Source organism: Amblyomma mixtum, chromosome 2 (genome assembly GCF_055824585.1).
Source record: "Amblyomma mixtum isolate Tamu chromosome 2, ASM5582458v1, whole genome shotgun sequence".
In the NCBI taxonomy this organism is placed as follows: domain Eukaryota; kingdom Metazoa; phylum Arthropoda; class Arachnida; order Ixodida; family Ixodidae; genus Amblyomma; species Amblyomma mixtum.
Genome location: NC_143013.1, coordinates 244,275,340 through 244,297,847, shown reverse-complemented (window position 1 = coordinate 244,297,847; position 22,508 = coordinate 244,275,340).

Sequence of the window (22,508 nt, the reverse complement as noted above, 5' to 3'; positions counted from 1 at the left end):
GAAATTGGTGAAAAGGGGCCCAAGACAGCAACAGGTTACCAGTGATCCAAAGAAGGCGGCTGTTGTATCGTAAGTCCGCAGGTTTTCTCATGGGATGAAGAAAGTAGGGGGCAGGTACGGCGTGAAGGTTGTTTTGCTACCACCTAATAAGTTGAGTGACATCTGTTCACAACAGTAACCTAGATCTGACATAAGCCTGCGTGGTAAAAGGGTGGCTGTCAGTTCAAGCCCCGCCCGCAGTTTGTTTCGTGCACTGTTGGAGTTTTTTGTAGGTTTCCGCTTTCTTGCGGTGCTGTGCCTGTTGGTCAGACCGGACGATGCGTTCACAAAAGGCGTCAGGAACACTGAGACTCTTGCAATAATAACTCTACAAAATTATCCTTTTATCTCGCCCTGCGCCGTCGTTCGCGCGGTTGCGCCCCGATTTTTTCTATTACAGCCATTCCTTTTTAGGCACAAGAACCGATTGGTTAGGGAACTAATGGAAGCGCTTTATACTCATCATTCTGGAGACACTTGCTTCAGTCGACCATCAATTGTGGTTTCACAAAATGAATTAAATTTCCTAAACAGTGCCTATCTCGATTGATAGCATCAATAAGGAAGCGTCGAGGGTTATCTTCCTCTGGCCAGTGTATTTTTGTTGTTGGACATGTCCGCAGATAGTTCGCGCTTGACAACAACAGCGCGGTCGGAACACGGACAAGAGAGACTGACACAAACACAGGCGCTGACTGACAACATCGTTTATTGCCTCGAACCGGCTTATATAGGCCTGGTCCCGTGACAACACAGGAAAACAACAACTCACTTACCGTGGCACAATTATCTCGTCGGTCCGTAACCTTCCCTCCGGTCATTGGCATGCTAGTGGGAGCTTAGAAATTTCAGCTGCTTTTTGTTCAGGTGTACGGATGGCTTCCCGACTCATTTATCAGAGAATCTTGGTATTGCTTGAGATTCTACTATCACCCTTGTGGTGGTGTCACGGCACTTGCGTAGAACGGCCGTTCTTTCAAATGCAGGTGCGCAGTTTTTTCATTGGCTGCAGTGTTTACTTAGCTCACCCGAGTTAACATCTAAATTTATACGATGTTCCTGTAGCCTTGTATTCAGGCATCTCCCCGTCTGGCCGATATAGATATTACCAGATGACAGCGGGATTGAATAAACATCTTTTTCACAGCTTACTAGACGCGGACGATGCTTCGTCACGCAGTCTGGCTTTATAATTACGTCAGAATTAATCTTTCTACACAGTTGATGCAATTTCCTTGGGGTCGAAAAAACATCATTTCCTGCTTTGTTGCCAATCTTTTCGAGGCTATAGGACAAAGTAAAGGGGTAAGGTATAACCGATGCCTTTCTTCGACAGTCATTTTCACGGGGTTTCTTCACTGATTTAGGCATGCTCTATATGCTTTTTGATTTAAGCATCCTTTGATTTAAAAATGCTTGACGCAAGTGCCGTGACACCACCACAAGGGTGATAGAGAAGCTCAAGCAATATGAAGATTCTCTGATAAATGTGGCAGTGAGCCATCCGTACACCTGAGCAAAAAAAAACTGAACTTTCTAAGCGCCCGTGAGCATGCCAATGAGTGGAGGGGAGGTTACGGACCAACGAGATAAATGTGCCACGGGAAGTGAGTTGTTGTTTTCCTGTGTTGTCACGGGACTGGGCCTATATAAGCCGGTTCAAGGCAATAAACGATGTTGTCAGTCAGCGCCTGCGTTTGTGTCAATCTTTCTTCTCCGTGTTCCGGCCGTGCTGCTGTTGTCCAGATGTGCACTCAAAAAGCCAGCCACTACATATTAAGCATAGTTCGCGCCTTGTATGCTGGTATCGTTTTTGTTTGTTTTTTAAGATTCGTGATGTGTATATTTTTCTCTTTTTGTAATAAAGGTAAGCTGAAGCCAGCGTTTGTTTTGTCTGGTCTCCCTTTTGTCCGCACTTGCCGTGCTGCTGTGAATCGCGATTATTAGCCTACCGCGATAATCAACACCATAATAGGTTGGTTGGTTTATGGGGTTTAACGTCCCAAAGCGACTAAGGCTATGACAGACGCCGTAATGGAGGGCTCCGGAAATTTCGACCACCTGAGGTTCTTTAACGTGCACTGACATCGCACAGTACACGGGCCTCTAGAATTTCTCCTCCAAAGAAATTCAACCGCCGCGGCCGGGATAGAACCCGCGTCTTTCGGGTCAGCAGCCGAGCACCATAACCACTGAGCCACCGCGGCGGCGTCAACACCATAATAAAAAAGTATTGAGCCCTTACTCTTTCCTTCGTGTCAAGGGAATATTGGCTCTTTTGAACACGTATGAAAAGCCCCAGCACTGCACAGGCAGAGTGCGGACAACGTTACAGTCTGCAGTCACGTGACATCAAACTCTGCAGCTGACGTGCTCAAAGTATAGCGGTTTAAAGAGTTACCTCGGTGAGGCACATGCTACTATACTGTACGAAAAGCGAAACACGTCTCGTTATTGGCCCTCCACATGTATTACGTTTAAGGAATTGCATGACGCGTCTGCTGTTCTTGGTCAACCGCTCTGTCATGTATGCATCGCTGCGGGGGCAAGTTTAGCGTCTGTTACGGCTTGCAGTTAGCTTGGCACAATGCCACCGGCCTGAAAGTGGTCGCTCTGCGCCTTCCTGAAAATCAGCTAAATCAGCCGCGGCGAAAGCTCATACTAAGCGTGCAGTGCATACCCACGCGTGTTATCAAAACATGATGATGATGAATTATAATGACGCAAGGGCATCTGTGGCCAAAGCGCGTCACGGCACAAGGTTTTTTCTTATACTCAAGGTGGTATCAAAGACCCATTTTCCGAGCATTTCACCCTAAAGAAGCCGAGCAGCAGGCCAGGCTAAAGCTTGTACCCATTGTATCACCGGTGGGTACCCGGCGGTACTGGGAATCGAGCCCTCCACCTCCCGTATGCGAGGCGGATGCTTAACCATTAGGCCGCCGCTGCGGTCTGTATTATCAAAATAAGAATAGGCCAGTTCAACAGGTTAAACCACAACTGGGAAGGACTGGAATCCGAATGGTCCCAGCTGTTTTTCCAGTTGCTTGAAATTTTTTTTTGTTCTTTTCTAACTGGCATGGCGTAGAAGCCTTTGCCGTCAACCAGACCGTCGCGTAATATTGTAGAGCCGATATACGGAGCAGTCGTCATAGTAACAGCGCATAAAAACAACACATAACAACAGCCCGTGGCGTCCTTGGAAATAGGTGCTAGAGATTACGACTAAGATGGCGCCCGCCTTTCTCAATCAGGATTTTCTTACCACCGTCAACATCTTTGTCACTAGAAATTCTGAGCCTTTTCTTCATGCTTCAATGTGCATTGCGCGCTTCGCAGCGACGCAGTAGCTCCGATGAGCGCTTGTAATGCGCGTATGTGGGAATACGGATTTGTAACGCTAAGTCTCGAGGAACGTAAAAATCTGAAAAATTACGAAATTAAAATCTGTATACGGAACTGTTCTCTAAGTGCAATTTGACGTGCGATTAACTTAAGGTCTATAACTTCGATAAGATCGATAAGTATACTCAATAGCTCTAACGCGATTCGAGTCGCTCAGGTACCTCGGAATGGCAATCACTGGCAAAATAAGATAGCGAGAACGCATTCTTGGGATTGTTGGTCATTGCACTGAATTACATGATCTCACTGAATAGATTGCTAGAAATTTGCGCTCTATCCATAGCCAAGATCTTAATTGCACCAAAACAGAATGTGCTGCAAACCTTAGGAATCGAAGCTAAATCTACCTAATTAACTATTTAGAAGCAATAAAAACTAAGCGGGCCGAGGTTTATGACGCTAAGCTATGAGTGGCGTACTAGTGCTTCAAAAAGCAGGCCATGTTTTTGTTACCTGAGGTGCTATTTCGTCGTAGAACTAGACAAAGATACTTCTTCCATAAAATACAGGGTCTGTTCTGAAAGTAGTAGGACTGATTTTTTCCTGGGCGAACGGGCGGACGAAAGGTTGTCTACGCGCGCAGGATTTGTGAAAGGGGATATTGGGAACGCTGGGGAAAATCGGCAGTCTGCTCTCGGCCGTTTAAAAGAGCAGGTCGCTTGTATTGTGGACCCCTGTCCAAACGCCTCGTCACGCAGAATCATGGAGTGTTTACTGGATCAGCGATACGCGATCAAATTTTGTGTAAAGCTTGATAAAACGGGCAAAGAGACTCATGGCATGATTAAGGAGGCCTACGGGGATGCTGCCATGGGTAGATCAGGTGTTTTTGAGTGGCTCAAGGTGTTCTAAGAAGGTAGAGAAAGAGTGGAAGACGACTACCGCTCCGGACGCTCATCGACCAGCAAGACCAACGAAAATGCGTCGTGATCAAAAAGTTACTTAACAGTGATCGCAGGATGAGTATCAGAATGATTGCTAAGGACTTTAGCATTCCTAAAATCCAAGTTTTTGAGATCGTGACAGAAAACTGAGCCATCAAGAAAGTGTGCGCGAAGTTGGTGCCGCGAGTGTTGTCAGAGGAGCAAAAGGCCAGCCGGAAAGCGATCTGCCAGGATCTTCTTCATCACGTGAATAAGGACTCCGATTTTTTTGGATAACCTGGTGACCTGTTACGCGACGTGGGTGCTTGAATACGACACAAAGAGCAAGCGGCAGAGGTCAGAATGGCCCACTCCTTCTTACCCACGCCCCAAGAAAGCGCGATAGAGCAAATCGAAGGAAAAGTCCATGCTCATTTGCTTTTTTGATCGACATGGAGTCATCCACAAAGAGTTCGTAACACCCAGACTAACAGTTAATGCAGTTCTTTACGTGTAAGTCCTCAGAAGACTGCGAAAACGCATTGTTCGTGTCCGCCCAGCCATCGCCAACAAATGGCGGCTACACCAAGACAACGCGCCGAGCCACACAGGGTTCCTCGTAATGGAGTATCTTGCCTAGCACAAGGTGGCAACACTACCTCGCCCCCCCCCCCCCCCCCCCCCCTAGAGCCCCGACTTGACCCCGCCAGACTTTTTTCTATTCCCGAGAATAAAGTCGACGCTCAAGGAGAAGCATCACGGATCGGTAGAGGCGGTTCAACAGGCCGTGACGAGGGAGCTAAACAGCCTTCCGGTCCAGGCATTCCTGGAGGCGTACGAAAACTGTAAAACTCATTGACAGCAGCGTGCAGATGCGGAAGGGTGCTCTTTTGAAAGATACTAATCATTTGTACTATTATCATGAATAAAATTTAGAAAAAAAAAATCAGTCCTACTACTTTCAGAACAGACCATGTACAACTGCTCTCACATCCCCAAAACATTCTCCTTCCCCCTAATAGGAGATCGTGGCGTATATTGCCAGTTCACTAGTTCCACGCTCGTGTGACACTCATAACATCTTTAATTAAACGTCTTTGGCAAATCTTCCTGCCTTGCGCCGTAGAACAACAGAATGAGCTGCTAGCGCCTGATTGTGACTAACAAAATTTAAGCCGAGACATACCATCGTAATCCTTAGCCACGATTGACGCTTTCCTTCTCTTGTCTACTGTCTTCATTTTTGCTTCCAATTGCAGCTGATATTTTTCGGCGTTGTTCTATGTTCTCCTATCTAGAACGCTGTTTTAACGATAGATGACCTCTTATAGATACCCTTTAAGTTTCATCGTCATCAGCCAAACGACCATGCACTCAAGACAAAGGACACAATCCTCCCATATCTCGTCTTACGGTGCTGCGGTCTCCTTATGCACTTGTAACCTATCCTTGTCTTAATGTTTATGTTCCCCCCCCCACCCTCCTTATTTATGGAATTTGCCGGGAGCCTTTAAAGCTTTGTAAACGACGATGCTAATCGTGATCATGATCAAGTAACTGTCACGGCCGCGTCTCTCTAGACTAAATTACTGGTCGCTGCACCTTTTCAGACTATTTTGAGCAGATTCAAAGGAAATATTTTAAACAAACATTGTATGTAACCGAAGGAGAGAAATGCTGAAACCGCCAGCCCCTGGCAAGAACGGAGTATCGCGGGGGTAGGTCTCGTTAAGTGGTGAATTTAGTGGTGCAGGTCACTGGAATGGTGTTCAGCTTGTTGCACCCGAAAGGTATGAGGCCGGAACGATGAAGGAAGTGATTGATTTTACTAGCCGGAGTGTTTTGAATGTAAGATGGCGAGCCCAAGAGAGGCGCGTGCCGCCGGCAGGAGAGGCGAGCTCCATTCGGCAGAACTTCGGCGTCATCGTCATCGGCGGCTGGTGCGGCTCCTACCGCGTGAGGCCGCTGCTACTGCTACAAGCTCAAACATCTGGAGCAGTTTTCGGCATTGTGCGTGTAGTATTCCCATTCGGTGCATGTTACCATGAGGTCAATGTCTGGCTGGAATTTGCTGTTTGGTAGGCACGAGCATGGCGTGATGGACTTTGGCGCAACTAGTGCGTTTACACATAAAAAGAAGAGTCGTTTTGGTGGCCTGCCACAATGTCGAATCACAGCGAGACGGCAGCAGCCAACGCGGCAGCCTCGACGGTGGTGGGAAGGATAGAGCGTTAAGCGAAAAAACCAAATAGATGTTTACCAACCAGGAAACAGAGATAAAGAGTGCGTTCTTTCTTGTGATCCGTTACAGTTTGGATGGCGCTACTGAGTACTGATTTAATAAAAGCGTTCATTTGGTCTCGTGCCAGGGTAGTTTAAAAAAAAAATCTAATTCCGTAAATACATGCCGGCCGTAGTGTACGGGCCTGCAATAAATGTTTTTTTTTTTTTTTCTAAACCAATGTGTTCGTAACTGTTAACGATTCGAATGGTTCTTCATAGTCTGTTAGCTTAGGTGTGCCATAGCGCTTTTTCCTTTGTGCCATTTTGCGACGTTGTACAGGTTTATTATCAGTATTAATCACCTGCAAAGCGTTTTCAGTGGTCTATTAAATTATTTGAAGCTAATATTGTGATGGTTTCAGCGGTAAATTTGGACTGATATTTTCTTATTGCAGACTAATCTCAACGCATTTGGTAACTCGTGTAGCGTCTCAGAAATGCACCTCAGCGTTAATGCAACCTAATCAGAATCTCGAGAAAAAGTTGGGTTTTTAATGCATATTCTAATAACAATGGAAATTTTTTTGCTGAAGAAGATCAACCTCGTACATGTAAAGGGAGCTGCCACAATCACGAGCATTTCTTGGGAAGAGCACGCGGAACTGATACATAAAATGCCAGCTAAATGATATAAATGTAATTTACGTCGAAAATTACAAGGCCACCCTCGTCTATAAAATTACCACATAATCGATTGCTCGCTTTAAACACAAGCATCGAAGCGCGATGTGTGATCCTAGCCAACAATATCTTATTAACTCAATTGAATCTGAATCGTAGCGAGTGTTTTACTTCATCTGAATATTCGCCTTACTCCAGCGCAATTTCCGAGGAACTTAACGTACAAGTTCCTAACATTTCTTCTCGCATGAAAAAAAAACACCCTTTCATTTCCTACAAAAATTATTCCTTAAAACTTAATTGCCTTCCGCGCCTTCTAGTGTCATCTGGCATCATTCATCGTCATACATCATACAGTAGCTGTTTCTTTTCGAGTGCTGATCTCTTCTGTCATTTTATAATTCCTAAGACTTGGAGTTAACGGAAACACCGCCCAGGCATTATCACTAGAATCATGGACACTGTCGCCTGACGAACCTTCTGAGCGTACTTGTGCGTAATGAGTGAGTGTATTGACTTTGGCGTTTTCCCTCAAGCCACTGCCTTCTTTCCTCTGCCACTACCCAGCTAAAAACGTATTTGAATACGCAGGATATAAAAATAAATAAATAAAAGTCTCATTTATGTACGCTTGTGCCATTAGAACACTCGTATACGGTAGGAGTATTGAAGTAGTGCCACGGGTAACGCAAGCTGTTAACTTTCCACGAAGCAAATGAAACAAATGACGATGAAGATTATCGATAGGCGAAAGGCCAAGAACTTTCCTACTATTTTACATGGCCGCCAGAACTTGAATTTCTTCAAGTATGTTACTTCTAGAATTATCCTTCGGAAGACGCCAAGTATTCTCCAAGAAAACAAACATGTTGCAACAAGCTATAAAATGTTCGATTATATTTTCATTGTTAAAGGGAGATGTACAAAAAATTATGCTGCATTATTTTATTTTTATTTCTCACGTACGCGAAAGAATATGCTTTTCTTTTTGTTCCGCTGATACAGATGGAACTATCAGAAATAATTCTCGATAAGAGAGCACTTTCTCGGCTTGTTGGAGCGCCACAACTGACGAAGCATCATGCAGCAAGCATGGAGTGCATCAGAATTGTTCCCTTCGCAAATTCTTGCCCTACACAAATTGACTAAATGTATGGAAATATGCCTTAGGTATGTGAATGCATACAAAGAGTCCAACTTTGTTATTCAGCACGGCGACTGCCGAAATACACATCTGAAAACGAGTAGCTTCAACCCGTATCGGCAAAGAACAGGGTTAATTGGAGAGGCCTTTGCCCTGCAGTGGGCGTAGTCAGGCTGATGATGATGATATCGGAAAGAGAGAGAAAGGAATATTAATGATAGGAAAAGGAGGAGGGGAGGCCCCATGGCACTTCCCAGCTTGGCGGCCGAATGTGAGTTCCTTCGGTAAAGGCTTCTGCAGTTCACGAAGCCTACGTGTCAGAAGAACTCTCCTTGGCGCTTCCGTGCTATATGCGTCGCACCAATCCCGCTACAAATAGCCCACTGCCAGAACCCCAATAGAGCTATTTCTGACAATCGTTCAGGACAGGATTTTGACCTAGGGGACATCGGAAGTATTGAAAAACCCGTCCTGCCTTTTAGAAGTGTGCGGCACATTCGTTTTTACTTTCACTTAAACTTTCCGAATCCAATAAACGTGCCGCCGCTGTGACGAAGTTTGAGACGAATTTCCGGTCATGCCCTGAATGTCGAGTGAGAAAAGAAAGGGTTGAGCCCGTGTGCAGCATATAGATGCAGGCTCTTTAATATTTTCCAATTCTAGTTTATTCCCAATCTTTCCAAAAGGTGTTAGTCCAGTATGAAGCTGCGTCTGTACTATCAAGCACAGAGCATGGAATCAGGCATTTCGTATAAAAGGAACGCTGGCCCACACGTTGCCTCTTAATATGGCATTTCCAAGACGCTCAAACCAGATGGTATATATGAAGTTTGTTCGGCTTGGTTTATGTTGTTTTAACGTCGCAAAGCGACTCAGGCTATGAGAGACGCCGTAGAGAAGGGCTCCGGAAATTATATATGAAGTACATATAGCATATAAATTGAGAAAATAATTAATGAAATATTCTCCTTGTGCCTTATACAACTGAACTCGTCGCAACCAAATGATAAAGAATGGTCAGCACTTCACCCGCTAGACTTTGCTTATGGATACGTGGTTAGCCAATGATGTGCCAATTACATTTTCGAGCAAGGGTACAGAACGACAGGATTTAATACATCGTACCATTAATTCATTTCTCGCGTTTGGTGTATCGTATATTTTGCGTAGACGCAAAGGTGTGATGGGGATTAAAATTCTCTCCCTTTATCGTTATTCCTAAAGGCAAACATCTCAAATAAAAAAAAGCGTCTCATATATTTTCGAAAATGTGGCCGTTGGCTTTTCACGTAAACGGCGTGCTCAGTGTCGATGCTGGATGCTAACAAGATCTCTGCGCGGCTAATATAGGTATTGCTGTCCTTTTTTCCAAACTAGTGATTGCCTCCTCTGGGCCGTTACGAGCTGAAAATCAGAGGCAAACACTGTGGTGAACATATTTAGTCGCTTCCGCAAAATGAAATTCTGCACATTTTTCTTTTGAGGGATTGGGGGGTGGGGGAGGGGGGATGATTACGTTCTTGGAGCATCTTTCTAAAATAAAGAGGAAAGCTGAGTTTCTCGATGGTTATCTGCAACATACCTATTTCCTTATCATATTTATTATCAGTGTTGTCTTTTAATGTCTCTGAATTGAAGAGCACATAATTGGGCATATGTAATTTTGCTTTTTGAATTAATACAGAGTTATCAAACATCATTCAACGTTGATAATTATTACATTATTACAGAGGCCTTTGTGTCGGGAATACGCCTCCGGTTGTGGAGCGAACGCGAATGGGTTCTTAAAACACAATTCCTCCAAATGCCGTTTTCAGCAAACACCGTTGAATGTCTTTGTGGCACGGCGACCGCACGACCTCTTTAAAGAATGACATTAGTGTCATGGTGGCTGTGCAGCTTCACATTCATTCCATTTTAGTTCCAAAACATTCGAAAGCAGCCCCACCAGCCTGTCTCGTTGGGGCGCGTTCGAAATGTGGGCTTGGTTGGTGCACAAATTGCAACATTGAAGCTTGTCTGCTGGAAGTCGGCAAGTGTTTATGGTCATGTAGAAGAACGGTAGATTGGGCGAGTTGGTGTTCCATGGCGAAAGTACATATAAACAGCGCTAAACGACAGGACTAGAAAAAGAAAACTAGTGTTTTCTACTAGTTTCTACGAGTGTTCTACTAGACAAACTAGTGTTTGTCTACTCCTCTTCTAGTCCTGTCGTTTAGCGCTGTTTATATGTATTTATGGTCATCTGGGTTTTTCCTTCCGCCATTTGTCGAACTTTTTTGCCTTGAACCCCAGTTTTCTCAACGCCAGTGGTGTATAAAGGAAAGAAAGAGGTAGCGATCCGCGAATATCCTGAACTTTCGAATAGCGCGAATCGAAAATCCTTCTAATCGATTCTCTGAAAGAACGAAATAGTGCTTTTTCAGAACTGTGCAAGCCGAATAGAATATGATCCGAAGTTTTTCCTCAGTTACAAAAAAACTGGCATGAAATTCGAATAAAAGGTCGACGTAGCTTTCTTCTACGACTGTTTTAAAAACAACGCCCACTCCGATGCCTCAAGGCATGCTGCCGAGTTTGGTCTGCGTGGTCCATTGCTAACACATGGTAATGCTAATACGTGGCCTCCAACATTGTGCTATGCGGCAGGGTTCAGGCAGGTTTTTGAAGACCTTGCATTGATACCGGATCTCGGAATCCATGTCGCATACGTAGCACTCACTCTTCTCATCTACTAAGGTGGGGTGCTAGCTTAGTTGATGTCGTCGCATGTAGCAAAAGGTGATTTATCATACATATGACATGAAGGACATACAGTTAACAGACTGACTTTGTGCTGTGTACCCAGTAGTGGAGATCTGTGTTGCTTAAAAAGCGATAGCGTTAAAGAGGTCGTTTCTCAGAAAAGCTGGGGTAGTCGTGGACGTCGTTGACATCCCCAGAGAAGCAGAAAAGCAACCGGATTGTGAGCGAACTGCCCGCCGTGACATGTGGTCGCGATTGGTCATGATTGGTCGCGAGGGGTTGTTCGGCAACAGCAAAATGGGTCGCACAAGACCCACCGGTCATAGCAGGGCAGCGGCCCATCGCATAACCATTGAACCACGGTACCAGGAGTGGTATGAATGTTCAGTAGAGGATGACCATTTCCGCATCAAGTCCTACATTCTTGGACAAAAATTTTGAACATTGAAAAACTGCAAGGTACTGGTATAGAAACATTGAAGGTAATGGTTCATTTTTCGTATATGTAGCGAAATCTTTCTTTTATAGTGTTTCCATCGCTCGCATCGAGCAGTTAAGACTGCCATAGATAACCAGTGAGGAACGCTTTTGATGATAGCAAAAAAACGTTAATAGCAAAAAAATTCAAGCCTGTTGCCGGGAGATCTGCGGATACATCGGTTGTTATAGTGAAATCGTGCAAAATGTAAAAAAGAATTGCATTCATGAACTGTTTCCTGTTCAAAACTGCTTTTGTCCAGAACTGTTGGGTATTATATTGCCGTTACCCAATTAAAGCTGCCGCGTCATTCTCTTAAGGCACAGCTGAAGTGTCCCCACCAATTTTTTTACGGCCATAGTTATAACTGCACAAGTTGCAGCGCAGTACCGTAGCGCCGTAGCTATAGCGCTTAGCAGTGTCGAATGATTATTAGTTTTGTACGGATATTCGTAAAAACATTCGATTAGGTTTTTAGCTACGCCATTCGTGTTCGATCAGGTTTTGAAAAAGTACTATTCGTGCAGCACCACTGGAGACAGGTGAAGCGGTCGCCGCGTTGGCGCTACAACTATCGTGGGTGTTCATCGTCATCATCATCATCATCGTCATCAGCCTGACTACGCCCACTGTACGGCAAAGGCCTCTCCCATGTCTCTCCAATTAACCCTGTCCTTAGCGAGCCGCGCCCACCATATCCCCGCCAACTTCTTAATCTCATTTACCCACCTAACTTTCTGCCGCCCCCTGATACGCTTGCCTTCTCTTGGAATCCACTCCGTTACCCTTAAGGACCAGTGGTTATCTTGCTTTCGCATTACATGCCCTGCCCAAGCCCACTTCTCCCTCTTGATTTCAACTAGAATGTCATTAACACTGTTGATAAATTAGTACAAGGCACCATTATGGAGCCTCGGCTTACCAGGACTAACTCCAGGCCCAGGGCTATTAAAACATGGTTTCGACACGGTAAAGAGAAGATCGTTCCGAGCCCACATTGCACACATGTGCGAATATTCATGAAGAATTTAGAAAGCGTGCTGACACGCTAACGCGAAGCATTTCCTCCTCGAGATGTAAACGTACAAACCATAGTTACAACTTTGCCTACTTCAGGACAGGCCGCTGCTAAAGCTCTAGCAGGATGTGAGAATGAATGTGAAACTTTCTAGTAGCAGGCTATTGTCTTTACGTTGTTGTTAAAAACACTGGAAATTTGATTGATGCCTTTGTACTGACCGAAAACAATGTACCTTGGGAACTGGTTTCCGTGTTCACATTACGCCACTAAAACTTCTACCCGTTTACGCGTAAGGCTGGCAGAGCGGTGATGGAGGTTGGTTTTGTAATTCTTCGTGAGACTTTGGTTCTTTCCTCATTTGACATGGAAATTTTCTGCGGCTGAGTGGGTTAGTTTTCAGATTGTCTTACAAGCACGGATTTAACTTTCGTTGCAATTTATAGCCTCCCTCTGAAAATGCAAATGTATTTTTAACTGAATTCGACAACACATCATCCTCCTTGCTGTCCAGTAACGTTGTCACTGTTGTAGGAGGTCGTAGCACGGACATTAGATCCCCACTCCGCCCAACATCATGCAATTATCTTTACACCAAAGCGAAATGGGGGATTGAGCGCACCATAACGTCACCAACACGGGAAGAATATCTTGGCAAGAAGATTGCGTCGTCTTGTATAGACCGCATAAATAGCACAATTCTAAGCCCGTACATTACTTCGCCTGTTATCAAACAGAAGCTATCATATCAGATTTTACTGGCTGTCATATTCATTTCCCAAACTTTTGCGTTTCGCCACCGACTCGTCAGTACGTTCTCACTGTAGAGATTGTCAATCTCAATAACCTCATCTGTAGCTTTGATTGGGATGATTTTCTGCGTAATGCTTCGTATCTAAGCGTATACAACAGAGGTTTTGAAACGATAAACACTAAAAGCTGCACATCAGAGAAAATATTAGTAGAAAGCGCAACAAGAAACTCGTCTGGCTTACGTCTGGCATCGTAAAATCTATAAAAGGAAGGGATGCACTTTGGTACCGCTGTAGACGGTGTCCTGATAACAACTCATTAAAATCTGCGAACGAAGCATGAAGGAATAAAATTACAGCCCTGATGCACACAACAAAGCGTTCCTATTTCAACGGGCGCTTCTCTGATAATGAGCGCAGCATAAAACAAACTTGGTCTACCATTAATGATCTCTTTGCCCGCAGTTCTAAGCGATCGTCATCTGAAATTTTCGTAAGAAGTTCTGCGGAGGTTAAAGACAACTGCTGTTAAAGACTTCAACATATTTTCTGCATGAGTACAAAACTTTGGTTCCGTGGATTGTTCTCAAACTCTCAAAACGATTCCTACCAGCGTGCCATCCGCTTCTTTTTCGTCTGTAATTAGTTCAGACTTGCATTGCATTTTGTTCAATTCCAGCTCTAAAATGTCGGCCAGGTGCTGACATTTCTCTACATGAGTAACAAAGAAACAACAGCACCCTTCCAACAGTACTCCTGCAGATCATAAATGGCGTTATTGATCACTTAGCCGTAATTACTAAGCTAAATATTACGATGGCCAGGCTATTGAATCAAGGAGGCTCGCAGCGCAAGATTGAGAACTACAGGCCTATTTATATTTCTCCAACTATAATTAAAATACTAGAAACACACCTATTCCTTACTACGGCGATTTTTCTTCAAAGCATAGAATTCTTCCCGATACTCAATATGGCTTCACTGCCGACAAAAGCATGGCCACAGTTTTAGAAAAATTTTCAGATTTATTATTCACGCAAACAATGAGGCATGTACTCTTTTCCTTGATGTGAGCAGAGCTTTCAATACAGTACATCACGAGACACTCTTGACGAAGCTAGGTGCTATGAGATTTCGGGTATGTTTCAAGCAACTCTAAAAAATTACTTTGATCACAGGTCACAGATTGTTCAAATTTGTAATTATTCTCAAAGGTTTTTTAACTTGAACTGTCCCTCAGGGTTCCGTTCTGTTCCCCCTGCTTTTTAACTTCTATACTAACGACTTACCTGCAGTAGTGCCCCGGTGCCGCATATTTCTGTATGCTGACGATACTGTGCTTCTCTCTGTTAATCCTGATAGAAAGAAAGCAATTGAACGCCTTCAAGACGATACCATTTCAGTAATTGATTGGTTTGCACTTAACTCCATTTCTGTTAACACACCAAATCAAAGTTAGTTTGCGTTCACAACTCACGCAGACAACTTACTCTTGTCACCCGCTTTGCCCGGCTGTGCCCCTGTTCCGTATTCGAAAACGGTAAAATGTTTAGGCATTTCTTCTGACAGCGATATGACTTGGCATACTCATGTTTGAGATGTTTGAAACAAACTTCGCTCAATGTCTTGCGTGCTATTTAATTTTCGCTTTCTTATTCCATTTGAAACTGGAATAATTGTACTGCATGCTCTTGTTTATAACGTACTTATGTATGGAATCATTGTTTACTACCACTGCTCATTTTCATGGCGATCAAATGTTAACACTATTTTAACGCACATTCTACACAACACTGTACAACATATCTGTGCGGCCGCAACGGTGGCCTAGTTTGAACATCCACCTCGCATGCGGGAGGTAAGGGGTTCGATCCCCTCTGCCGCCGGGTACCCACCGCTGATACAATGGGTCGAAGCTTCGCCCGGTTTGGTGCTCGGATTAATCAGGGTGAAATGCTTGGGAAAGGGGTCTCTGACCCCACCTTGAGCAAACGAAAATACCTTGTGCCATGGCACTCTTTGGCCGCAGATGCGTTTGCGCCATAAAAATTCACTGTCATCGTGATATATCTGTGTAGCCAGAAAAAAAATGTTTGACCGCTCTAAAATTACCTTCTTTCGAAGCACGTTTCAGAAACGCAATAATAACCATACATTTTTCGTCAAGTAATCTTCTCATATATCATGTGTACACGCTCGTACATTAAGGCAACATTCGCTATTTTCCGTTCCGAGGCGTTTTACCCATTTTGGTCGTTTCGTGAGAATTATGTTCCCTGCACTTTCAACGTCTTTCCTAATGGTATAATTTTGTCGCGTTTAAAAACTGTACAGAAGACATAATTTCGTGAAAAGCTCAGGTGATAAGTTTTGGTGTTTATTACATTTGCTGTTTTTTCTGCCTGCTGAACAGAATGCCGGGTGCAGCCCGACAAGCCCTTGCGGCTTGGAGACCCGACGAATATATGAAAGAAAAAAAAAGATGTGTACCAAGAAAAGCTTATTATTATTATTATTATAGTGCAAAATCTCCGCCAGAAGAGTGCTTAAATAACAGTTCTAGTGTAAGGTATCGGTAGCGTTCGCGGGGGTCATTGGAACGCGGCTGGGGGCACTCAAAGCGGAGCGTCTCCTTTCTTGGAACGCGGCCGCTCGCGAACGCGCCGGGAAGTACGGGTGTCCACCCGCCCCGCGGAACCGATTAGAGCACGTTCTGGCACGAATGTATATTTGTGTTTTTGTTTTATTTTGTGGTGGAGAGAGCGCTCTACCTTACGGAAGCTGGAGGGCTGGCCATGCCCTGGATGAACCAACCATGTTAAGAGCGCAACATGATTGGAAGTTACCGAATGTGGGCCGGGCCTTTAGGGCTTTAAAACCGGGTCCCGGAGCTGGAAGCGGGGTTCTGGGCTAAGGTGAGATGCGACGCATCTTCGGCAACGCCGAGTAGGGGCCTCCCCTAGTATTAGCCAGTTCCGCCCTTTTTGTTGTTTGTCCTTGTGCCGTTAATTTGTCTCGAGTGTCTAAACTTCTATACGCTGTAAATATTTGTATATAAAACTTCAAGTATCCCTTTTTGTTATCCCTGTGTCTTCAAGTAGTCAAGTTGAAACCACCCGTCTCTGGCGGGGCACCTATGGTGCAAAGAAGAAGAAGAAGAAGAACCTGAACTTTACTGGCGCAGTCGACAGGATCCTGCCACCATCGGAAGACGGCGCAGGAAGAAGATTGAAAGCAGGGTGAAAGGCGACGGTCAGGCAACAGGTCAGCGTTCGAGGCAGGACCTGTGGAGAGACGCCGGCAAGGATGCAAGGACCACGGCAGTAGTCCAGCGACGCGGGACTGCATACGGTCCAGAAAAGCAGCGCGTCGATAACTTGACGGTCACCGGCGGCGGAGCAGCGGCGTGCGACAGCTCATCGCAGCGTCCGGGGAAAGGCGGTGTACTCCGACGCCAAGGAGCTGGCAATGCGGATCGACGCATCGAAACCGTGAGTTTCTTTGGTCGCATTGTTCACGTCCCTGTGTTCGAGCCGGTAGGACAGCTGGGGGGTACGGAAGGCGGTATGGAGAGTTATCCAATCCGGCCCTCACTTGATGTGAAGTACCAAGTTGAGTTAGCGAAGGCGCGCTTAGCGGACCTTCAGGCTCAACTTGCGAAAGTAAATGGCGGAAAGGCGCTGCTTCGCGAGGAAGAACCTCAGGATGTTAAGTATGTCTTGGGGGTATTAGAAGCGAGACGCCAGCAGGTAGAGCTCGAGATTTCTAAGATCAAGGAGTCTAGGAGAGCTAGCCAACTAGCCAGGGAGAACTGCTCCGAGTCACGAGCAGAGAGGTCGCCAGTGCGGGAAGGCAACGGCATATGCCTGCCGGGCGCAGGTCAAGAGGACAGCCGGGCAGAGGTAAAGGGTGAGCCAGATTTCTGCGAAGCTGGAGTCGCAGTTCAAGAAAGCAGCCTGACGGAACGCAGCGTCGCGGTATCAGAGGCGGTGAACGCGCACGCCGACGACACGGCCGCCCAGGTTAGCTCAATCCCAAATGACACCAGGGACGCGGACGCGTGCTCAGGATTGTTGGAAGTGAGTCTCACAATTCCAAAAACGCAGTCTCAAGCAAGCTGCGGAAAAGAGCATTTAGCTCAGCAGCGAACGGCCAGCGACGACAGATGTCAGATCGCGGACCTAGTGACAGGAGAAAGTCTAGCGTTGCTGGAACCGCACACTGTGTCGGTCATAGGGCATGAAGGGCCCCGTAGCGTCATTGATGAAAAGAGCGTTCCATGCGAGCCAGGGAACGGAGGCGGGCTTGCTGGGCCGACCGGGCAGAGCGCCACACAGTTGTGGAACGCACCCGATGTGTGTCTGGCCAGGTCATTTGAGTACCCAGAAATGAGTGGCGACTTGCCGCAAGGCAAGCTCGGGTCAAGCGACGGCGAGTCAGCTCGTGCAGCAGACGATGCCACGAAGCCGGTCAGCGTCTATCAAGCAGGGAGCGGCGATTTAAATGTTTGCCCGTGCAGGAACGGTGCAAATAGCTCCAAACGCTCCAAAGTACCAGGGGACAGGCGCATAGCCTTCACAGTGAATGTCGGCGCGTGGAACAGTACGTTCCGTGCTGCGGTACGCCAAATTATGTTCAGCAAAGCCGGCCGCACTGTAACAGCTGAACTCGGCAAGAGAGATGTTCCTTACGCAGCACGCGGTTCGTACCGGCGCGCCAGAGAGAGCGGGCCCTCAGGTGCGTCGTGTAGTGAGGGGTTTGGACCCATCAAAACCCGGGACGTTTTTGATCCTGGAGGGCACCATCTTTTCAGTTCGCGCCCCGTTGTGGCGCCAGCCTAATGAGTGAGTTACCGTTTAGGCGTTAATTGTGTTACTGACAACACGTGGTGGCTCGAATGTACACAGGGAGGCTCGGTGCGATTAAGGAGGCTCACGTGGGCATTGTGCGAGTGCTGTGAACGCTCCAGTCGCGAGTGTCTGTGTCTGTGTGCTCATTCGCGAGCAGGACGACGGCGTGCATGCAGGCGAACTGGGTGCAACGCACCAACTTGGACGCTGTGTTACGGCGCACGGCAGGCATGCCACTGTGTGTATTTAAGTGTGCATTTTGCGTGATGTTGTGTTGGTGCCCGTGTGCATTTTGTTGTTTTTGGTTTTGTTCGTGCAACTGGTCGCAGCGCGACAGCTTGGACTTCGGTGAATGCGCTGGTTTTACAGGTGTGAAACGCGCAGTTGAATGTGTACGTTTTGTTTATGTTATGTCACCCGAAGGGTAGTTTCGTGTCAGACACCGATCCCTTTTGTTTGTAATTCTAAAAGTGGCATTTGAGCCCTTTGTAGAATCTTAGGAAGGGCGTGTAAGGTATCGGTAGCGTTCGCGGGGGTCATTGGAACGCGGCTGGGGGCACTCAAAGCGGAGCGTCTCCTTTCTTGGAACGCGGCCGCTCGCGAACGCGCCGGGAAGTACGGGTGTCCACCCGCCCCGCGGAACCGATTAGAGCACGTTCTGGCACGAATGTATATTTGTGTTTTTGTTTTATTTTGTGGTGGAGAGAGCGCTCTACCTTACGGAAGCTGGAGGGCTGGCCATGCCCTGGATGAACCAACCATGTTAAGAGCTCAACATGATTGGAAGTTACCGAATGTGGGCCGGGCCTTTAGGGCTTTAAAACCGGGCCCCGGAGCTGGAAGCGGGGTTCTGGGCTAAGGTGAGATGCGACGCATCTTCGCCAACGCCGAGTAGGGGCCTCCCCTAGTATTAGCCAGTTCCGCCCTTTTTGTTGTTTGTCCTTGTGCCGTTAATTTGTCTCGAGTGTCTAAACTTCTATACGCTGTAAATATTTGTATATAAAACTTCAAGTATCCCTTTTTGTTATCCCTGTGTCTTCAAGTTGAAACCACCCGTCTCTGGCGGGGCACCTATGGTGCAAAGAAGAAGAAGAAGAACCTGAACTTTACTCTAGCATACTTTACTTCTGCACAACTTCACAAGCCGCGATGACTAAACACTAGTGCTCCTGGCTATGCCTCGGGACATGGCGCAGTACACACATAAAATACCGTTATTGCGTAAATACGTCATGATAACTCTCCCTAATACTTCGACACGTGCCTATGGCTCTGCGCGGATCCATGCGCCCCGCCGTTGCATAAGGTCACGCTCGCCCAGCTGACCTGGCCGGCTACGAAGGGTGCACGACGCAAACAAGTGAGCAAAAATGAAAATGCGCATAATTTCCGCGGTGCTTCGCCGGAAGTCTTCTTTTCAGTGTTTTGGCAGTCGTTATGAAACGGCTTGTGCTGTTGCTCACACAGCGCTAAGCTAGCATGCTTACGGGGGGCCATAAACCCGACCAAAACCCTGAGAGCTGCTTGCTGCTCCATTTATTGCGGCTGGGATGAAAAGGATTTCAGCAGCCTGCTCGGCTTGAGAGATATTATTTGTTGCATGGTGTACAGGCAAGATTAGTCTTACACAATAATGCCGGCAATTTATGCATCCTAGCGGTACTTAGATAGTGAGTTCAGGTCGAAACATTTGTCGCATAATTCTGTAACTATATAGCAATCCTCTGTTACCATTTGCATAAGCTCCGAGAAAGGTCTCTAGCTGACACTGGCACCATCTGCAGTCTAGTTCAATCTCGTGAAGGTTGTATTTTAAGAGAACCGGCTCTAGAAGGAAAATGTTTGTTAATATTTGTGCCAGGTGACTAAAAAAACTCGCAGTAGAGAATTTTTCAAGAGTTCTTTTTAAATAAGTTGTCACTTTTCATCCACCTTGATTGGTGCAATTTTTGCAAGGCAAGTTTTTGAATGTAGGGGTTTTTTGTGCATCTATTTGTAGTCAATTGATACATACGGCAGCACAGGAGATAAATTCATTTTGCTCATTATGATTCTTTCATGCAGCGAGGAGAAGTTGTGCCGTGTAAAAAATTTGTGAATAAAAAATAGTACTTTTTAGAATGTCTCTTTTTGATGGGACTACAATGGTTTCAACCAAAATGAACCCCATTTGAAACCTTAAACTGGAATAAAAAATTATAGCTGCATTTTTTTATAGTACAGCGTATGCATGCAAAATTCCATTGTGATGAGTCAAAAGTAAGAGCATTAATAGTTTGCCCTAGCACTGAGGTAGCATGAAAATAATAAACGAAAAAAAAATGCTCACCAAGTGCTTACCAATAAACAGCGGAGACGCAGATTCTGGTGATAAAAAAATTCTATTTTCTTTTCTGAGTTACGAAACTGCTAGAGGATGCGTCTGAAACAAGAAGGCCTACCTGCTGCACCTCAGTGACGGGAAATGCCATTTTTAAATTTGTTACCGTTGTGAAAGTAGCTCATTTGTGCTCATCTGTCTGTCGCTTGGCGTGTTTACGTTGCCGTTTTTGGTTATTCCGCTTCTCTATTCAGACATGTGGCTGCACAAAATTAAAAGAAGCAAAACTAGAAATTAGATTTTTTCTACAAAAGTCGCCATTGTTCGTCCGCGTCTTCCTTAGAGGAAAACGGGAAGCATATTTCCTAATAGTCCAGTCTCCCTGTGGACGGGAAAATAACGTGTTGAGAGAACCATGGGGCACCCGCAGTAAATACGCCTTCCCTGATACTGACATCGCGTTGAATCGTGAAGTGCTTCGGTTTAGGCAGGACAAAAGGCGCGAACGGGACACAAGAACAATGACACCAATAAGCTAAGGAATAACAGACAGAGTCACTGACAGAGCGGTTCTTTAAAATTTATTTCAACAAGAAACCACACATTTGCACCAAAATGTACGTAACTAGCTTTTGGCAGTCCAGTAAATCACAACAATAACAAACAGCTGTACAGACGGTACAAGACGACACAGCGACGAAATTTAACAACCTCAGAGCTACAGCTCGAACGATGAATAGGGTAAATCTCTGCCATTTTCGCTCTCTGAAAGCAGCGAATTGTACAAGGCAAGTCATTTTATTCCTCGAAAAGCAGCTCTTTGATTTCCGCAAAGAAAGTTTTTCGTTTCAACAAGACACGTTACTGGGCTCTGACATATCGGTTACGACTCTTCTTCGTTAATGTATCAGTGACACACATTTTTCTCTAAAATGTTTTTATGGCGGCAGCTGTTCATGCGTTTCAGAGTGAGCACTCGTATGATCGCTTTCGCGAAGTGAAAGCCGTTTCATATTGAAAGATTTGTTGGTCAGTAGCAACACCTGTGTGTGCTAATGGTCAGTGCGATACACCACACGACCTTAAAGTAGGTTTTTAAACAGGGTGAGACTTTCGTAAACCCACGAATTTAAGACCAAGCAGTCCGAGCTTAGCTAGACGAAGTTCCAAAGATGAAGTTGTCACGTATGGGAAGGCGACAATAAAAGACTGACCTGCCATTTCGCTTCCAATCCACTGAATTTAAGGATTTTTTTACGCTCACGACAAGGCAGTGAGAGGGTGAAAAGCTCTGAAACTTTCTTCAAGCATGCAGTGCCGCAGTAAACTCAAGTTTTCTGAAGAATCTCACAGCTTTGTCACGTCGGTGCCGACACAAGGGTGGATAAGCGCATCATTGGATGATTAAGGGAAGGCTATTTTAGACAGCGACCTGGTAAAATGGACGGCGCCAAAATGTCATTTCATTCGTGAAGAAAAGAAAAATAGCTATTGATGATTACCGCGCAATGATCAATGTTGACTGCATTCACGCTTGCTAGAACAGGTCTGTGACACCTCCTAACATGAAAGAAGCCAACAGCCACAGAAATCAAGGGGCACAGGGGATTTTTAAAATTAATTTATTTATTTTGTGGTGTTGATGAATTTAGAATATTACTGAATATGTTATCGCTTAAAGGTAATTGATTAGAAAGCAGAAGAAAAAACAACCACATGCCGCCGGTGGGATCCGAACCCACGACCTCCGAAGGTCGTGGGTTCGGATCCCACCGGCGGCATGTTGTTGTTTTTTCTTCTGGTCGTGGGTTCAGATCCCACCGGCGGCATGTGGTTGTTTTTTCTTCTGCTTTTCTAATCAATTAGCTTAAAGCGATAACATATTCAGTAATATTCAAAATTCATCAACACCACAAAATAAATAAATTAATTAAAAAAATCCCCTGTGCCCCTTGGTTTCTGTGGCTGTTGGCTTCTTTCATATTTATAA